The following is a 20,307-nucleotide window of genomic DNA, read 5'->3' as shown; positions in this document are numbered from 1 at the left end:
CCACATATATTCTCTGAACCTAGAATCAAGAAAAAAAAAACCTGAGTTCAAATCCAACCTTAAAAACACTACCTGTGTAACCCTAAATCACTATTTGCCAGGGTTTCCTAATCTATATAACAAAGGTAATAATAGTATTTACCTCCCTGAGTTGTTGTAATGATCAAATGAGATCATAATTGCAAAACATTTAACACAGTGTCTGGCACATAGTAAGTATTATTGAAAGAACCAATCAGATTTCAACTTGTGAACATTGACTCCATCTTGTGCTGTCACCATGTCTCATCCTCCATTTTGTCATCTTCTGTAAAATACCTGATTTCTAGGAAAGTGACCAAAAATCACTTTTCCCCCTCCTACGCTCCGAAACTCATTCAGCTCCTTCCTGACTTGGAAAGTCTCTAATCTATCTTCCAATGAGAAATCAGGTTATTTAATTTTATATCTTGATTTGTATCCTGTTAATTTTTTTCTTGTAATTTGTTTCTTTTGATTAATTGTTTTTAATACTTTCAAGTCTATCTTCTCCTATAACCAGGTCTTTGGGTCTGCTAAGGAACTCACTGACCCAATTATTATGTGTGTTTGGTAATAAATCATATTGTGTAGTCTTTTAGTAATTATATTTTATCCTTTACACTATATAAATTCCAACTATTTTATATATGCCTGTATATGCACATACATACACATGTACTCACACATATTATTATTATTATTATTACTACTATCTTTCTGGGATTTTAAATGTGTTCATATTTTCCCATAGGCTCTATGCGCATTGGTAAAAGAATGTAAGCTGAGTTCATGGGTGAAATATTAATGTACATATTAAATGTTTGCTTTCATTTTTGATAAATGTCTTGGCTAAGGTAAACTGAGTAATGGTAGCTGATTTAATGGTGAGAAATATACCAGTAGAGACTTTTGAACTAAAGTGTTAGTAGGAAGTCATCAAAAAAGGTTACCCTTAGGACACTGACAGGAGCTAGTGGTAGCAACTTCCAGGACACTAGAGAAATCTCAGCCTTACAATGGAGGGAAAATGAACCACAAGAGACAGAACTCAAAAGAGAGAGGAGTGGGGAGAGAAAGGAGAGAGAGAAGAGAAAGGAGGCGGGGAGAGAAGGAAGGATAGAAAGAAAATGACTCTTTGGGGGCTAAGGAGAAGTAAGACAGATGCTACCCATAGTAAACAGTAGGATTGTAGGATCACAAATTCATAGATTTCAATCTAGACAACATCTCAGACACCATCTACTCCTTTTTACAGAGGAGAAAACTCAGGTCCATAAGGGGAAATCATTTTTCTAAGATCACACAAGTCATAAATGACAGAGGTAAGATTTTCCCCCAGATGATCTGACTCCAGTGTTTTTCCACTATACAACATTGCCTTTCAAGTAATAATAAAGATAAGGTGACAATAAATTGTAGAGGACCTTGAACATCAGACAAAGTTTAATGTAAGTAAAATGTCAAGGAGTATAAACTCCTTGATGGAAGAGTAGTGTAGCATTTATAAAGTTTGAGAGACATAATTTCTAGATAATTTAACCATTTTATTAATACTGTCAGTATTTAATAAAGGGACCAGTGGCACTCTCCAAAGACAAAATAAATAATGGTGGTGGACACACAATTTATATGCCCTTTGGAAGATGTGTGTTCCCAAGGGTGGCAATCAACTCTTGGCGGGTTAGCGATTAATGCAATAGTGAATGTTGAGAATTGGCATCTAGTCAAAGAGAAACTATTCCTATAGTCAGACCACCCCCAGCCTTGGGTAAACTATTCAAAGAATGAATCCCTACCCAGACTTGAGTAAAGCACAATGGCTTCCATACCCTGATGGGTTCTAAACAAGACTCTTAAAAAAGCTAATCCAATCTTATTATCAGTTTTATCATTTAAGATAACTTTGATAAGCTAACTCTGAACTTTTGAAATCAAGACTTTAGGAAAAGGGGGGGAAATTTTGAATATTCCCAAATCATTGGTTATTAATAACCATTTCATTAATAAGACAAATAGTGAGATGAATAGTGTTCGTATCTCACTTTAAAGTTTGCAAAATGCTTTACAAATATTATCTCATTTTATCCTAGGACCCTGGAAGGTAGGTGCTATAATTATCCCATTTTACAGAAAAAGAAACTGAGGAAAGAGGGTCTAAGTGACTTGTCAGAATCACATGGGAAGTAAGTTCCTGATGCTGATTTTAAACTCAAGTCTTCCCAACTCTATTATATCAGGTAGCAGTTCTCCGGGGAGACAACTTGGTTTTGTTTTTCTGTTCTAAGAATCTATTAGTGTTTAGAACCTAACATTTAGTAGCTACTTACTGAATTGAATTGAACTCATTAGAACATGGTGAGTCCCTAAAACTGTTGAATCAGTGGAGTAATGAGACCATATGGAGTAACACATCTATCACTTCATAGACTATTAAAGCTGGAAGGCACCTTAGAGGTTATCTGTGCTCATCTTACAGATAAGGAAACTGAGGTTCCAAAATGTTTAATTAAATATGGAAGTAAGTAAACCTGTTTGGTATAGGCAGGACTTCAAATAGGGTCTTTTAACTCACAGGTGAGTTCCCCTACTGTGGCTCTATGCATAAGCATGTTAGATATGTGCAATATCAAGATTAAATTGAAAGATAAAAAAGGGGGAAATAGTAGGACTTAATAGGCAATCCTAAGAGCCCAGGTGAGTGGTAATGGTGGTCTATTGTACAGTAGAGTTGAGAAAATGGAAGACCTGGTTCGAATTGAGGGAAAGGTGAGAGGTAAAGATTACCACAAGATTCCAAGTCTTTCAATATAAAAAGAGTTCCACTAGCTTTTTAAGAAAGTTGACTAATTAAAATTGTAGCCTATGCCTGAACCATAAAGTTAATCACATTAGATAAAAGATTTCAAGCTGCAAAACAGTCTCCATTCAATAAGGCCCCAGGGCCAAATGAGAATTCATTAGATTATGAGTCCCCCCCCCACCTCAATTTATAGTATATATTCCAAACTGTAGAGAAGCAGCAGCAGGATGTGGTGATGAGAGCCAGCCTGGAAACCAGAAAAACATGGGTGCAAGTCCCACCTCAGTCACATCCAAGCTGTGTGACACCAGGCAAATAATTCATCCATCTTTCAGTGCTCTCTTGACCCCTTTTCCCCAAGAAATTTTTACTTGACCCTAAGTGTGTAGATATATAAAATACGTATACAAATCAAACATTTATTGATATTAAATCATAAAGAAATTTGTTTAAAACTATTCTTTGGTATATAGATAGATAATTTACCATCTATTAAAGATAAAACAAATTTCCATATAAATGAAATGGGTATGCTTCTTTTTTTTTACATAAAGAATTAAATTTTCTGGAATATTTGATACTTTTTACTGTTGCCAAATTTTTCATGACCCCCATATTCAGTTATACAAGCTTAAATAGGGTTGCAAAGCAGAATTTAAGAAGATGTAGGAAACCCTCTAAGATTCTAAATTGCAGAGGAGATGCACACCTTCATTGCCATTGAGATTGTCTGTACTTGATAGATGACTATATCAAAGAAATATAGGTTCTTTGATTCCTATCCCAATATGAAAACTGGAAGAATTTAGGGCTGAAACAATTTAGGCAAATCACAGTCACCAATTTTTAAGGGTAGCTGACTCAAGGAGTTTTAGAACTGGAAGGTTTTTCAATGGAAAACTCTGTAAAGAGGACATTAGAATAATAAATGCACAGTCTAGTTGTCCATTGGGAGAGGCTCTTCCAGGATATAAGTTGAAGCACATTTAGAATCTCAGTGCAAAGATTTCTCCCCAACCTTGGTCTGGAATCCTGTCATTCATGATTCATTTCTTTGGGCAAAGTATTTTGATTTGTTCTTCACCTATTTCTGAAATGAAAATATATATATATTATATATATATATATAATATTTGCAGAAGTTCCTCAATTTCTTAACACCTTTGAATAAATTTCTTTCCAGAGAAGAGTGATCAAAGATTACCCTGACTCTGTGCCCTGAAGCAAGAAAGAAGGAACCAATGAAAAATTGAGGAAAGGTAACCTTGAAAAGAAAAAAAATAGTGCAGAGAGTACAAAAGAAAACTACGGTAGTAGTGATAAGGAAAGACATTCGATTTGGATTTCAAGAACAGTGATTCCAATTTGTACTGATATTTGCTCTTGTGATCCTGGGAAAGTCACTTACTGGTTCAGCCTCAGTTTCTTCATCTGCAAAATAAGAGGTTTAGACTGTATCACCTCTAACATTCATTTCAGCTGTAAATACTGTGACTCAGAACACATAGTTGATGCTTATATAAAAAAATTAATTAAATATAAGCACACACAAGTATATTTGATTAGCATTTTCATTACCAAATCTCCTCTATCCTTTGTTTATAATGTCAGCATATCAACTGGGCCTATTTGGTCTTTGCTTTCATATCTTAATATTTTAAGCTCAGAAAATCTGGTCATTAGGAATTTATTTTTAAATGGATTAAGTGATCTCCCAAGAGCTATCTTTAAACTTTTCAATCTATATTTTGATTAAAAAAAAAACTTTACATGAAGTCAATTTCAAATCAGCACATAAATATTTAAGGAGTTCCAAGACAAAACTTATCCTTTTTTTTTCTTATTTTCCTTTCAGGAAATGGCAAAGAGTAGGAGGGACAAGGCAGGAAGCAAAAAAAATTTGTGACAGCTATTCAGTTCCACAAATGTTTTGTAGGGGCTACATTGTGTCAAGTACTGTTCTGGGGGTGTGAATAAATAGACAAAAAATAAAAAATAAAAAAATAAAAAAACCTAGACCCTGATATCAAGGAGATTCTCCCGCAGAGGAAACATATATATGTGTAAATATGATATACATGCAAATTAAATGCAAAATAATTTCAGGAGAGTATTCAAATAATAACTTTACACAGCACTCAAAACAAAAGCCTTTGTAAATAGGTAGCCTTGAAAGAATTTAAGGGTTCCAAGAAATTGAGGTGACAGATCAGAGTATTCCAAGTATGAGAGATATCCAGTGTAAAGGTACAGTTTAGAGATGGGATATCTTGTATGGGAATCATTATGTAGATCAGAATGGGAATGAATGAAGGATCACATTACACAATCAATAATGGAATAATAAGCTGGAGTTATATTGTGAAAGCTTAAAATGTTAAACAGGGCAGTTCATAGTTTATCTGACAGGTAATAGGGAGCCAGGAGAGTGACATGGTCATATTGGTGATTTTGAAATATCAATATGGCAGCTTTGAGAAGGGTAAACTGGAGAAAAGAGAAGCTGGATGTGAGGATCCATTTAGGAAGCTATTGTGATAATACAAATGAAGAACTGGGGGTAGCCTTGCCAGTGACAAGGGGAATATAAATATAAGAAACATATTACCAATTTATTAGTTATGAGAAAAAGTGAGGAAGAATGAAGAATTGAAGTTAGTTTCTGGTTGGGATCACTAGAAGGATGAACAAGAAAATAAAATAAGAGGCCAGAAATGTGTGGGTGGCCATAGTACATAAGCATTAATTTCGCCATCTGTAGAAATTCATGAAAAATTTAAGGATGGGATATACTATTGTGGGAATCACATTGGGAATTTAGAGAGAAAACCATTGTTTTAGTCCTCTTTTCAACACTTAACTAGAAGTGGAGAAACATTCTAGTACCATGGACAGTGTCTTGGGTGTAAAGACAAGAAAATCTGAGATTTAATTATGTTGCCACCTCTGAGAATTGTGTGACTCTGAATTTTGGATTCTTCATATGCAAAATGAAAATCATAATACCTCTAGTAGACATGTCACAGATTCCTATGCAGATCAAATGAGAGAATGTCTGGAAAGTGCTTTGGAAATTTTAAAGCTCTTTTAAAATGTCATTCATGATCTTTGCTGTTATTAGATCAAACTGATGATTTCATTGGTATAAAGAATTACTTTCCCAATGATCTACCAAGGCAGATGGGTTCCTGCTTTGCAACTTAAAATCTTAGAGGAGTGCTTTCCATGGCAAGAAGTTAAATGATTTGTTTAGAATCACACAGGCAGAACTTGAACCAAGATCTTATTAACTTTGAAAAGAGTTTGTTATCTTCCATGTCATCCTGCTTTTCTATTTATTATTAACTAGACAGACTAATCTTTTTTACTTTTTGTTAAAGTTTTTATTTTCAAAACACATGCATAAATAATTTTCAACATTCACCTTGCAAAACCTTGTGTTCCAAATTTTTTCCCTCCATTACCCCAAACCCGTCTCTTAGAGACAAATGATCCAATATATATTAAACATATGCAATTCTTCTTACATATTTCCACAATTATCGTGTTGCACAAGAAAAGTCAGATCAAAAAAGGAAAAAAAGAAGAAAACAAAACACAAGCAAAAAATAACAAAAAAAGTGAAAATGCTATGTTGTGATCCACACTCAGTTTTCACAACCCTCTCTCTGAGTGCAGATGGCTCTCTTCATCATAAGATCATTGAAACTGGCCTGAATCACCTCACTGTTGAAAAGAGCCACATCCATCCGAATCGATCATTGAATAATCTTGCTGTTGCCGTGTATAATGATCTCCTGGTTCTGTTTATTTCACTTAGCATCAAATCATGTAGGTCTCTCCAGGCCTCTCTGAAATCATCCTGCTGATCATTTCTTATACAACAATGATAGTCCATAGAGTTCATATACTATAATTCATATTCATCCATCCTCCAACTGATGGGCATTCACTCAGTTTCCTCTTTCTTGCCACCACAAAAAAAAGGGCTACAGCATCCTTCTCCCTAGATACTTATCTTGTACAATTCAGTAAACTTAATTGAGTATCAATTTCTTCATCTAAAAAATAGAGATAAAATGGCTTTCTCTTCCTCTCCTACTACTCGGTTTATCTATGGTTCTTAATCTGAATTCCTGAGACACATTAATTTCAAAGGGTCCATTAACTTTGATGGAAAAATATTTTGGCTACTATATTTGAAATGGTTGATTTTTTTTTAATCCAATGCACTTTATTTTATGCATTTAAAGATATGATTCTGAGAATGAGCCTATTGGTTTCACCACTCCATATAAGAGGGCCATGACATGAAAAAGGGTGAAAAATTCCTGCTATGGGAATTGTCATGAACATCAAATGAGATCGTATATGCTTTGTAACTTTAAAACACCATGAAAATCAGTTGTGTTTTCCAAAGCCAGGCTACAAAACAATTTTCTTTCTCAGTAGTTACATTTGTTATTCTCTTACTTTTTTCTCTGTGTCCCTGTGTATGTCTGTGTCTGTCTATCTCTGTCCCCCTCCCCAACCTAATGTCTTGTGCCTGTGTCTGTCTCTCTGGTTCTCACTTTTTCAATCTATTCATAAAATAAATATTGATATGTAGGTATGTTCTAATATTACCATATCTATATTATATACAAACAAACAAGTGGAGGGGTATGTAAAAATATAGGTAAACTCAAATAAATTATGATAAATATACACAGATATATAATGCATTATTACATAAATATCACATATGCATATGATATATGTATATAACATGTATTTCTGTGTGTACATATGCATAGTATGTCATAGTAATGTCATAGTAATTTTTTCCTTACTTCTTCTCTCCCAAATGATCTGAAGTACATGAAAGCACTTCACTACTGCCATTTAAAGCCCAGTAGGAAGTGTTATTTATTTTCAAATGGATGCAAGATGGACAAAAAACATCTTGCATTCAGAAAAAAAGACAGTATATCTCCACCAAGAGAATTAGAAGAAGAAGAAGAATCCATGGGATTATGACTAGTCAGAGAATATGCTAACATATGCAAAGTATCTCAGAAATTGATGAACTGAGACCAATAAGCCCCTGGCATAAGTCAGATATTTGCCAAAAATCACTCAAAATAAAAGGGCCTGAGCAACAATCTACTTACTACTTTGCTCACCTGGGCATGGAGACTTTGAAATAAGGAAAGAATCTGTCATGTGACTCTTCTCCCTCTCCTCAAGTGGCACAGAGGAAGCTTTTAGACCTCTATGGTGACTTCAGATATTTAATTGTAAATCAGAATGTTTGTTCTATTTAATGAACTAAAGCACCCCGGATTAGTCATAGCTGGTATTAAAGGATGTTTTGTTTGTTTATTTGTAATGTGTTTTTCTAAGCATTCAAAAAGCATCCTCAAATGTCAGATTTCTATCACAAGCATAGTTTGAACCTTAAGCCAGAAAGAATGAAGGCTTTTTTTTCAACATCAGTGCTTGATGTAATAGGCCTGAATGAGGGGAACAGATATCTCCAACCCAGAATGTTTCTCTTATTAAGGGAGTAACATGGTCAAAGGATCTACATTCGAATCCCCCCCAACCCTTGTAACCTGTCTAAACTCATGCAGTTCACTTTATAAAATGAGAATTGAACTTGAGGTCTATTCAGGTTACTTCCATCTCAAAATCTATGATCTCATCATCTGGATGAGCAATTAAGTAGTGCAATGGATAGAGCACTGGTCTTGAAGTTAGGAAAAACTGAATTTAAATCTGGTCTCAGATATTTACTAGATTTGTGACTGTTACTTAACCTTGTTTGCCTCAGTTTCCTCCTCTGTAAAATGAGCTGAAAAAAGGAAATTGCAAACCTCTATAGTATCCTTGTCAAAAAATAGTCATGAAAGTTGGACACTATTAAAAATGACTGAACAATAACAAAAATTCTGTGATTGATGTCCACTTCCCTATGGGTGAGAGATTTAATGGAGTGGGGGGAGGCAAATGGTTTCTTTCTGAATCTTGGTTTCTTCCTCATTAAAAAGGAGAATCTTTAAGTTCCCTCCTAGCACCAATATTTTAGGATCCTATATATTTGATTATACAATTTAAAAATAATAACTGACATTTATATAGTGCTCTAAAGTTGACATAGTGCTTCAAATATCAAATATCAAGAAAATTTTACAGCCTTCAACAGAACTGAGGCACTGTACTCAATCCCTTATCCACTAAGGAAAGGCCCTAAAAGGCTATTGTGAGGACAGTACTTTGTAACCTATAAAGAATTCAATGAAGGAGGGCTGCTGATCCAATAAATGTTTTGATTGGATCAGCAGCCTTCCTTCATTTAGGCATTTTAAAAGGAAACAAATAAATAAATAAATAAGCCTAGTATAGATAGGTGGTAAGGGTTTTATTATTTAGTTGTCATATTCCCATATTCAGTCATATCTTCGTGACCCCATTTGGAGTTTTCTCGGCAAAGATAGTGGAGTAATTTGCCATTTCCTTCTCCAGCTCATTTTATAGATGAGGAAACTGAAGCAAATGATTTTCCTAGAGTCACTACATAATAAATGTAAGAGGCAAGATTTGAACTCAGGACTTCCTGACTCTAGATATGTTACTCCATCCACTAAACTACTGAGCTGCCCCCATTCACATTTCCTATACTTCTGTTATGTATGTTTGAAGTCTACTAAGGATCGTGAAAGGGATACCAAACCAAAACCAAAACTGTAGTTGCCCTCAAGATGCTTACATTCTACTGGAAGCATATGACTTAGGTGTGGGATAAGTGGTATAAATGATCTACAAAGTTCTACAAAATAATTTCAAGAGAAAGAAAAGATTAACAAATGGAGTAGTCCAAAGAGTCTTCTAGTAAAGTAGCAGTACCTAAGCCATGTTTTCAAGGATACCAAGGATATCAGTTGGTGATCAATCCCTAGAACAGAAAATATCCAAGTAGCAGTGCAGGATATTTCCCAACATTCACTGGCAAAGCTGGAAACCTGCTCCTATCCCTTTTTCCTCTTTTCCCTTTCTTCTTACTTCCTTTCTTTTTCCCCTTCTACTACCATAATATTTGCTGCAAAGATGGAGAAAATCTCATTTTTTTTTAATGAAGGCTACAAAGGTTATATCAAGATAGAAAAAAAAAAAGCCAGTCCCTAGTACAGTCATACTTTAAATAACACATTAAGCTTATCACTGATAATATCTTTAATTATGCCAAGGCAAAATGTGAGACAATCTAATGGGAAATCCAGATTACTTGTTAGAATTATTAACAGTGTTAATGTGCTTACATTTGTTTATGTGTACAGGAATCATCGCCATGATTTGACTGTGATGACAATAAGTGTAAAGATCAATTAAAAGTCACAGAGATGAGATATTGGATTTTCTGACTTTAATAGGATTTCATCTGCACTCACTCTACAATGGGATACACTTGTAATTGAGCTTCCATCAAATCACAGAATCTGTCACCACACCAATTTGTTTTCCAAGTCCTAATGAAACTTGCATTTCCTGGTGAGAATGCTTTTAAGAGCAAAAGCCGGGAGAATCAAGGGGGCTTAGGGGTTGATTCACTCCTGCTTACTTAGTGGACTGATGTTAAAGACAGAAAGGCAGTAAAATGAATTGGACAGTTTTAGTGGGGTCCTTAGGAGCCATTTCTTCAAGATTACAAAGTATAGCTAAATATATATGAAATAAATTGTAAATAATACCTCTAAACCACTGCCCATGGGAATGTTAAGGATAAAACTATTGCTATTTCATTTTAGCTGGGTGAGTCAGGGTAGTAGTTAAATGTGAGGAGTACAAATGGGGGACAAGGGATGGGGATGCAGCTCGGTGGCACCATAATGCAGGAAGCACAAGGCCTGAAGTCAGGAACACTCTTCCTGAGTTCAAATCCAGTCTCAGACATTTAGTAGCTCTGTGACTCTGGGCCAGTCACTTCATTCTTTTTGCCTCAGCTTTCTCAACTGTAAAAAGAGTAGGAGAAAGAAATGGCAAACCATTCCAATATCTTTGCCAAAAAAACCTCAAACAGTGTCATCAAAAGTCAAACATGATCAAAATGACTGAAAAAAAAAAACAAAACTGTGTATGTTTTTCCCCTTGAGATTCTTTCCTTGTTTTCTCAATTGCAAGTTAGGTCCAGGGTTTCAGAGTTGGTGTTTTTAAACTCTTCTCTAATAATAAAAGATATTTCCTAATATAATGCTAGAGAAAATGAGGCAAGATAGAGATTAGAGAGTTTTTAATATTTTATTTGAGCTTCTGAAAGGGAGAGATTTTCTGGGGGCAAATCAGAAGCCATTATTCCCCCTGAATTGGACTTTCATCTCAAAGAATTCAGCATCAAATGTGAGATACCAATGATTTTTATATGGCTCCGGAGATCAGGGGAAACAAAGACAAGACACTGTTGAGTGCAGGGATTTCCAGGAAGGGACCATCAATTCAGTTCTGACAGGTTGGGGGTAGGACCATAAATTCTGATAAATTGGAAGTGAAGGGGATAGTCACTAGAGACAGAAAGTCTGGAACAAGAGATATGCAACATATCTCTAAGTAACTTATCTGCAATTTATGTCTCCATAGAATACTAATGGTTAGGGGTCCCAACTTAATTATCTCAGTCCTAATGGTCAAAAATTGGGTTTGCAACCAGGGGATTGAGACAGAACAATTCAAGGAACTAAGGCAAAACAATTTAGGGAAACTGAGGCAGAACAATAAAAGGAAACTCTGGCACAACACCATTAATTGAAATTCATAAGGACTGCTTCTTTTCAATTATGTTCAATTCAATTCAATTCAACAAAGTTATGAAGCACCTATTGTGTGCAGGTGCCTGGATATAAAAGTAAAAAAAAAAAAAAATGCTTGTATGAAGGCTAAAGATTTATATTCTATCTAATTAAAAAACTGAAATCACTCAATCAACAAATAAACAAGAATTCACTAAGCAACTATGAGCCAGGCACTGTGCAAGGGGTTGGGAATATAGATGAGAGACAGAGACAGACAGAGTGAAACAGAAAGAGACAAAGACAGACAGAGAAAGAGACAGAGATAAGAGAGAAAGAGACAGAATACACACACACACACACACACACACACACACACACAAAGAGACACACACAGGGACAAAAAGAGGGAGGGAGGGAAGGAGGGAGAGAGAGGGGGAGGGAGGAAGGAAGGAAGGAAGGAAGGAAGGAAGGAAGGAAGGAAAGAAGGAAGGAAGGAAGGAAGGAAAAAGAAAAGGAAGGAACAAAAGGAGGAAGAGAGGGAGGAAGGGAGGGAGAAAAGAAGGAAGGAAGGGAAGGGGGAAGAAGGGAGGGAGAAAAGGAAGGAAGGGGGGAGGAAGGAAGGAAGAAAAGAAGGAAGGAAGAGAGGAAAGAAGGAAAGAAGCAAGGAAGGAAGGAAGGAAGGAAGATTTATCCATACATAATAGATATGTATATGAATCTTAGAGATAACAAAATATAAAGATAGATAATAAAGATATAAATTATAAGATGTAGTGAAATAAATGTCATATATTTATGTATTTTAACTTCATATTTATTCCAGACATAATTTTTTATGTGCTTATAATCTTCTCCATTAGAATTTACATTTTTATGGGAAGAAATTATTTCGGGGTTCTATGGTTTTATGCAAAGCATTGTGTGGGACAGTATCAAACACAGAAACAATCAGAGACTCTCAGAGTAAGAAAAAGTAAAAAGGGCTTTCTTAGATCTTGCTAGAAAGGGCATCTCTGATCTAACAAGGTATTTGTCAGTAAAAAAAAAAAAAAAAAAAAAAAAAAAAAAAAAAAAAAAAAAAAAAAGTAAAATCTGCAAAACACAAGATTAAGTAGCCTGAATACAGAAGCCCCCACACCTACCTGGCCTTTTCTTCCATTATTTCAGAAAGTCCAGGTTTACATTCTAATATTGGAAATCTACCCCAGAAATAAAAGAACAAGTTGTTTTAAAAGAGGTGCTTAAATGCTAGGTCAGAGGTGGTAGGAAACAGGAGGGGACAAATGCAATGTTTTTAACTATAGCTCTATTTGCTATTATAAAGTCTCAAGTCACAATTAAGGTATAGTTTAAGGCTATATTCCCATGAGAGTGTCTTCACTCAATTAATTCCACACATTAGGTACTAAATAAAAATGGGTTAATTGATTTATTGATCAAGCTGTATTCCAGCAGATCATTGTCAATCTACTGAACTGCTATCAGTCAGCTATTTTCAGACTGGTTTACTATTTTCTTGGTCTGATTTAAGGCCACAGACTTATCTTTGCCTCATCTTCTCAAAACTCTTGGCACTGCAACTTCCTACTTGATTTGCTATTCCTAACAAGGAAAAAAAAAAAAAAAAAAAAGAAAGAAAGAAAGAATAAGGTAGACCTCAAAGGAAGTGGATTTTTTTTTTTTTTTTTAGAAAATGGATGGATTTAGAATTGAAAGGGATCTCAAAGGTCATTTAATCCAACCTTCTCATTTTCTAGATGACACCCAGGGTTGTGAGAAGTGATTATTAATAACAAAAAATCTGGGGAGATTCTGAGTTCTCTCCTTCTTTCAAAGATCTGATATTAAGAGTTTAGAGTCTTGAAGGAAATTGTTGATAATGAAAGTGGACTAGCTTTCTTGTTCAAGATCCGATCCTGGTGGAAGTTCCTGTGAACTGCTTGGGCTTGAGTGGAAAATTTGAAATTTGTATCATTCTTTGAAAAGATTATCCAAAGCTGGGGGGGTGGGAGTGTCTGAGTATATCGTTTCTCTGTCCAAAGGTGACATGATGTCACTCTCAGCCTCTCATTTTTATAAAGCTCACCTCCTATTATAATAACCAATCAGAGCTGATTGCTACTTCTCTTCCAAAAGAACATATAAGCTCTAAATCTACCACTTTGATTGTGTTTGGTCTAAGAAAGATGATCAAATGTCCATCTTTTATTAATATGCTGGACTTATTAATAAAATGATTAAATTACCCAGAAACTATGTCTCCTGAACTTTTTTAATTACCACAGATTTTAAGCAATTTGCCTAATATTACCTAGAAAGTAAGCAGCAGAGCTAGGGTTTGAACTTATCTCCATTGTACTCCCAAGGCCTATAGCAAAATGCTCCTTGCTACTACCACCAATTTTCTGTCTCCATTATTATTAAAGGACCAAGTTATCCTAAAATTTCCTCCCCTACTTCCAACATTGGAAGATGAACACTATTGCTAATGAGTAACTTGGAATGAAAGATGGAGCCCATCTTTTCTCTGTTACTTATTTCAGTCCTATCTAGAACACTGACATCTGAGTGAGTTCATTGCATTCCAATCTTAATGAGGCTTAATGACTAAGATCACAAAATATCCCCCAACCCAAGCTTCACTTTGGATAGAGCATTGAACCTAAAGAGCTGTGTTCAAATTATACCTCAGATGATACCTGTTTGATAAAAATTACATGATGAAAAAACTCTATAAATTCAATTCAGAATCTTCTCTGTTACTCATAGTCCCAGAAATTCTGTGGGATTTGAACTGAGATATTTGAATGACTTTTTCAGGGTCACACAACCAATATGTCCAAGTCAGCGAAGAGGTTTCAGCAAATTTTTTCCTGGATCCAAAGTTAGTGCACATGATGAAATAAAAAGGAATCTGGACTTGAACTGGGCAGTGGAAAGTGAGAGCAAAAGACATTATCTTTAAAAAAAAAAAAAAGTTTGCAATCAAGTTGGTATGAGCAAAAAAAAAAATCATGAGGGACTAGCACAAGTTTAAAGGTTTGGATTTATGTAACAATTCAATTGTTAGAAACAAAAACTTAAAAATAATCCTGAATAGTCCACTTTCACTATTACATTTACCAATAAAAAGAAAGATAATGGTAGAATAGAGTAGAAAACAGAAACTAACACTTTCCAGCATAGAAGAAATATTTAAAACAGATACATACAGAATTTAAAATGAGGAATAAAAATTATTATGCTTCAGGGAAATCCAAAAATGTCACAGTGGAAACTGCAATCTTGATTTCATGTTAGGCAATGATAAACAAAGAAATAAATATTGTCAAGAGAGACAAACTAGAAATTAAATCACATTTAAGTGTAATATATAATAAAAACAATTTAATTATTAAATATATGCATCAAATGACATGATGTTATAAGAGCAATGTTTTCTACAAGCCTCATAGACTAGACTACCATTCCCCTAAATCTCTATCTTACAGGCTTGGTTAATTCTCCTTAAAAGAGGTACTGAAATTCCTCTTGGAACTCAATTGGTTAAGTGGATTTGTTGAAGTTGTTGATAGGGTTTCCTGGTATCTTCCTTACAAAAGGCTACAACTCCCACTCTCTTTCTGAGGTTTCTTATTATGGACCAACAGCATAAGTAAAACTTTCTGCTCAACTAGATAAATAATAATAATGTAATAGATATGAATATGATTGATATGAATAAAAAATAAGTAAATAATAAATGATAATAAATAAATATTTAAAAGAAGAGATATTAAATATTCTCATATTATAATATAAATACTAACAAAGGAAGTACAAGTGGAAATTAATGTGGGAACCAAGTATGGCACTAGAAATATTATGTTTAAAAACAAATCATAAATGACTATATTAAAGAAAACATTAGCAAGATGACAATGAAATATATGAAGGAATCTAGGTAGTCTTAGAGAAAAAATGTAAACATATATCTTTGTCAATACCAAAACAATCACAAAAGAAGCAAATTTTAAAATCAAAGGAGAAATAAGTCAAATTAGAAATGAAAGTACTATTTAACTGAAAAGCAAAACAAAAAGTTTCTTTTAAAAACTAATTTACATGATAGATCTAGCTGATTTTCTAAAGAAGGAGATCCTATTGTAAATAAAGGTGAATTTACAATGAACAGAAAGGAAACAAAGTAAACATCAGATATTAATTCTATGATAATCAAATTAGGAATTGTGTGGTTCAGACAGCATTTAATAAAAAAAGCTGGAGAGATCTCTAGAAGCAAAGCAAAGTTTATTATAAGTTCTAGAGAATCGGGTGTCCCACCCATGGAACAGACAATCTAAGGGAGGAAGCGCCGTAGAGGGCAGGGTCAACACTTTTTATCCCTAACGCAAATACCCCCTCCCACCACTGACCCTCATCCTTATTGGCTGAGGATCTTACATTCTAAACGCGGGAACTACCCAAGAAATTGAACTTGACCAATAAGTACATAGTTGCCCATATTTGACCTAAACAGAAAGACACTGATATCATAGGAGAATAACAAGGGGACTTAAGTATGCCCTTGGCTTGATGCCTAAAGTCCTTCAGGCCTACTCCAACTCTGAAATAGATGAAGCCTTACTCAATTTTCACAACTGTCTTGAAAGATCTCACCTCATCTCGTTCAGGAATGCAAAAGATAATGCCTACCAAAATTAAAGTACCCAAATTAACAGAATACTAATATATAGTAATCAGTTAAACACTGGTAAACGACCTAATTTTAGAAAGACAAATTATGGAAATCATAAAAGAACTATGGGGGGAAATAATATAATTTGGATCAGATATTTTGATAAGTGAATTATGATCAAATATTTTTAAATATATTAATAATTAAGATTGTTCTCAAAAAGAAAATTCAAAGCACTCTGCCAATTTTCTTTTATGAGGCAAGTATAATACTTATACCTGAGTCTAGATATATATCTATATATATATATATATATATTTATGCACAACTTTACCTATATATGTACTATCTGTGTTTGTGTATGTATGTGTGTGTGTACTCTTAGAGGTTTATTCTTAATGAATCTTATTCCTACAAGCCTTACATTTTCATAAGCTATCACGTAAATTGATTCATACAATGAATATTAACAGAGAACTTCTTTCAACTTCAAGGTTACCATTCTTATACTTTAATATGTTAAGGATTGTTGAGTTCATTAGGACATACACATAAACACACATATGTATATATGAATATGGGTACAGAGATGATAGAATTATAGAGAGGTACATATAAAGCTATATATAAATATAAAAATTGAAGCCCCTTTTAAAATTTTATTGTTAATAAATCTTTTGTTTTTTCTCACTTACATATAAAGACAATTTTTAAACATTCATTGTTTAAAATTTTGAGTTCCAAATTCTCTTACTCCCTCTCCTCTTCCCTATCCTTAAGATGATAAGCAAACTGATATAGGTTATACATTTGTAATCATGCAAAACATATTTCCATAGTAATCACGTTTTGAGAGAAGACACAGATCAAATAAGAAAAAAAATTAAAAAACAAAGAAAGTGAAAAATGGCATCATCTATCTGCATTCAGACTCCATCAGTTCTTTCTCTGGAAATGGGATAGTATTTTTCATCATGAGTCTTTTGGGATTGCCTTGGATCATTGCATTGCTAAGAATAGCTAAATTGTTTACAATTTTTCATTTCATTCATGTTGCTGATACAATTTTCTCCTGGTTCTGTTCATGTCACTTTGCAAGTTCATATAAAACTTCATTCTAAAATTCTTTTTCTCATCAATTTTCATTACACAGTCCTTTTGCTCTAGTACATACCTGATAACCAGTGTTCTTTCTTCTGTATTATATTGACTCTTCCAATACAGGTCACTATTCCATTATGCTAACACAGAAGTCCAATACTTCCATTGGATAACAGAAGAGTTGCAATCCAAACAGTACAAAGAGTACCATACTAAACAAAATCAAGAATCTTTAATGTATTAAAGTATAAAAATAATTAAACCAGGACTTGAGGAAGATTATCCCTTTTAATTAGTGTGAATTAATTTATGCAATAGTTTACTAAAAATTTTAAGATTTGAGGAAATAAAATTCAGATATTATAAATTTTCATTTGGGGCCTGAAAGATGGCACTGTGAATCAGGGGCCAGCATAAGGTAGCTGGAACAAGAAGAGTAACTTACTCTGATGAAATATCTGGGGAAAATACCTTAGGTACTCAAAAATATTATTGAAGACAAGTCAAGAATGGTGAAAGGAATCTCAGCCTGAGAATCAGGAGATATGAGTTGTAGGAGCAACTCTGTCACTTATTTTCTGTGTGACCTTGAAAATCACTTCTCTCTGGTCCTCAGTTTCTTCACCTGTCAAATGAAGACTATAGCTCGTCTTGAGATCAAGAGTTGTCAAATTCAGGGAGCTAATGTCCATTAGGTTTCAATAGTAAGTCTAGCACCAATAGGAACACTCAGGAAGGGATAAACGAATGAAGGTTTAAAATGGAGCAAGCAAAAGTTTCTATGTCAAATAAGTAGTAAAATCAGACCCATGAATGGTTGCTATACTCCTAGCTAGGTGAGCTAGGGAGAACTATTCACATCTAAGCACACACATATACATTCACACGCATTAACTTGTATACATCTTAGAAAATGAACCTCAGAGGCCACATAGTCCAATCTCCCCAGACATGATTACCCAGGATCACACACACAGTTAGCATCAAAGACAGGTTTTGAATCCAGATCTTTAAACTATTACTACTTTTACTATCACCACTGTTCCTATTCTCACTATACCACTTCTAACTTCAATACTCTATGATTTGGGAATTTTGCTTACTTTAAACTTTGCCAAGTGCTAATATATGCCCCTACAACTCTTCAGACTTTTAAGTTGACATAATCATAGAACCTCTCTTATTTCAACTTGGATTTCCAGCAATAGAATCTGAATAACATCCCTTGGGCCCCAGTAAAGCTCAATTCTCTTAATGTACATAATTGATGTGGGTTAGTTATTTCTTTTTTTAAGACTAGCTAAAGCACCTTAAGAAAAAGAACAGCTCTGGGATCTCAATATATCATTTGACTTAGCTGCTTACCTTGCAGGCATGAATTTAGGCATTTTTCATTCAATTGAGTTACAAAACATATTGGAATATGAATTACCATATTTCCATGATTTGGTCAACAGAAAAGGGTGAAGTGTTAGGGGATATATTTTCATGGAAATTGTATCTGGCCTCCCACACCAATGACTGAATTGGTATTGGGGAGTACAAGATTTAATAATAGCCCAGTTACAAATGTAATTTCAACTCATAACAGAAAAAAATCATGTCCAGACAAAAATAAAAAGGATCTGAGACCTCAATCATGACAAGAAGAATCTTTATAGTGTTCTAGAGAGTGAGAATCTGGTCCAGTGTACTTGGCTTGCCTTATCCTTCCTTATAGAATATGGGGCAGCTTTTCATTATGTTTATTTCATGCAGTGTTATTGAGGCAATACTTTATATGAATAATTCATCCCTCCTCCAACTTTATCTAATGGAGTCAAAAGCAGAATCCTAAATTTCATGACAGATCAAAGGGTTCTTTAAATAAATTGGAAATGCTGGGAGTCACTGTTTTCAAAACCTCTTGGTGTCGTCTAAGAATTAAGCAAGTTCTTTCTGCAGGTTGTATATTGAAATTATTAAATGTTCCCACAATTCTGTGACATGGGTAAGGAGCAAGTGGATTTTCATGTCTCCTGTTTGGGTCTGTGCTTTTCTGTGAATATGTTTAAATTCAGCTCTATGAGAGCAAATGACATACACATTGAATCTGTACATTGTTTGAACTTAGTTGTGTGTGTGTTTTTTTTTTCCCATAGCCATTATTTTCTGCTGCTCTCTCTGTCCTGATTAGCTTCTGTTCCACTGGGCAGCCTGATGAACACACTGTGCTGACCGTGGTGAGTAAAACAGAGCAATTCCATCATGGTGTTCAAAATTGCTCACTGCGGCGGAAACCCTCACCACAGATGCTTCATTGTGGTTATTGCTCTTTTTGGATCTTCTAGTCATGTAAGAATGTTGTCCTTCAAAATGATTGGCATCTGAAGAATTGCCTCTGGTTTTATCCCACCATGGAAGCATCAAAAAACAGAAGAGCCATCAAATAAGAAATGTATGTATATGGAGAGACTGAAGAAATACTATGAAATACAGAGATAAGAGCAGATAGATAAGACAGACAGAGGGATGGATCAAGAGAGGGATTTTTATAAAGATACCCATCATTCCATCATCTGGCTATATCTTCAAAACCTCTTTATCTATCAACCCTTTCTTTATTGACCTTTCACATGATCAATTCTCCCCAATCATTAAAAATACCTTCCCTAGAAACTATCATTACTTCAAGCTATCATTCTATTTCTCTCCTCCATTTTGTAGCCAAATTCCTTGGAGGCAAAGATATATAAACTAGTTGTCTCTAATTCCTTTTTATTCATTTATCAACTCTTGCCCAAGTGGCTTCCAATCTTATCATACAACAGAACTACTCTCTCCTAAGTAACCAACAATCTTTTAATTGCTAAATCTTTTGGCCTTTTCTCAATCTTTATTCCTTGAGTCTCTTTGTAATCACTGATGCTGTTATCCTCCTACGTACTTTTAGTTCTTAGATC

General features: G+C 34.4%; 1 long non-coding RNA gene across 1 annotated transcript; it reads left to right on the top strand.

Moving 5' to 3' along the window:
* Positions 1-242: 242 nt before the first annotated feature.
* On the top strand, positions 243-4,829 carry LOC116419455. The gene is made up of 3 exons (XR_004229769.1): positions 243-431; positions 4,005-4,080; positions 4,677-4,829. It is a non-coding gene; the product is annotated as an uncharacterized LOC116419455 (long non-coding RNA).
* The last annotated feature ends 15,478 nt before the right edge of the window (positions 4,830-20,307 follow it).

Source organism: Sarcophilus harrisii, chromosome 5 (assembly GCF_902635505.1).
Source record: "Sarcophilus harrisii chromosome 5, mSarHar1.11, whole genome shotgun sequence".
Taxonomy (NCBI): Eukaryota; Metazoa; Chordata; class Mammalia; order Dasyuromorphia; family Dasyuridae; genus Sarcophilus; species Sarcophilus harrisii.
This window is presented reverse-complemented; position numbering and strand designations above follow the sequence as displayed.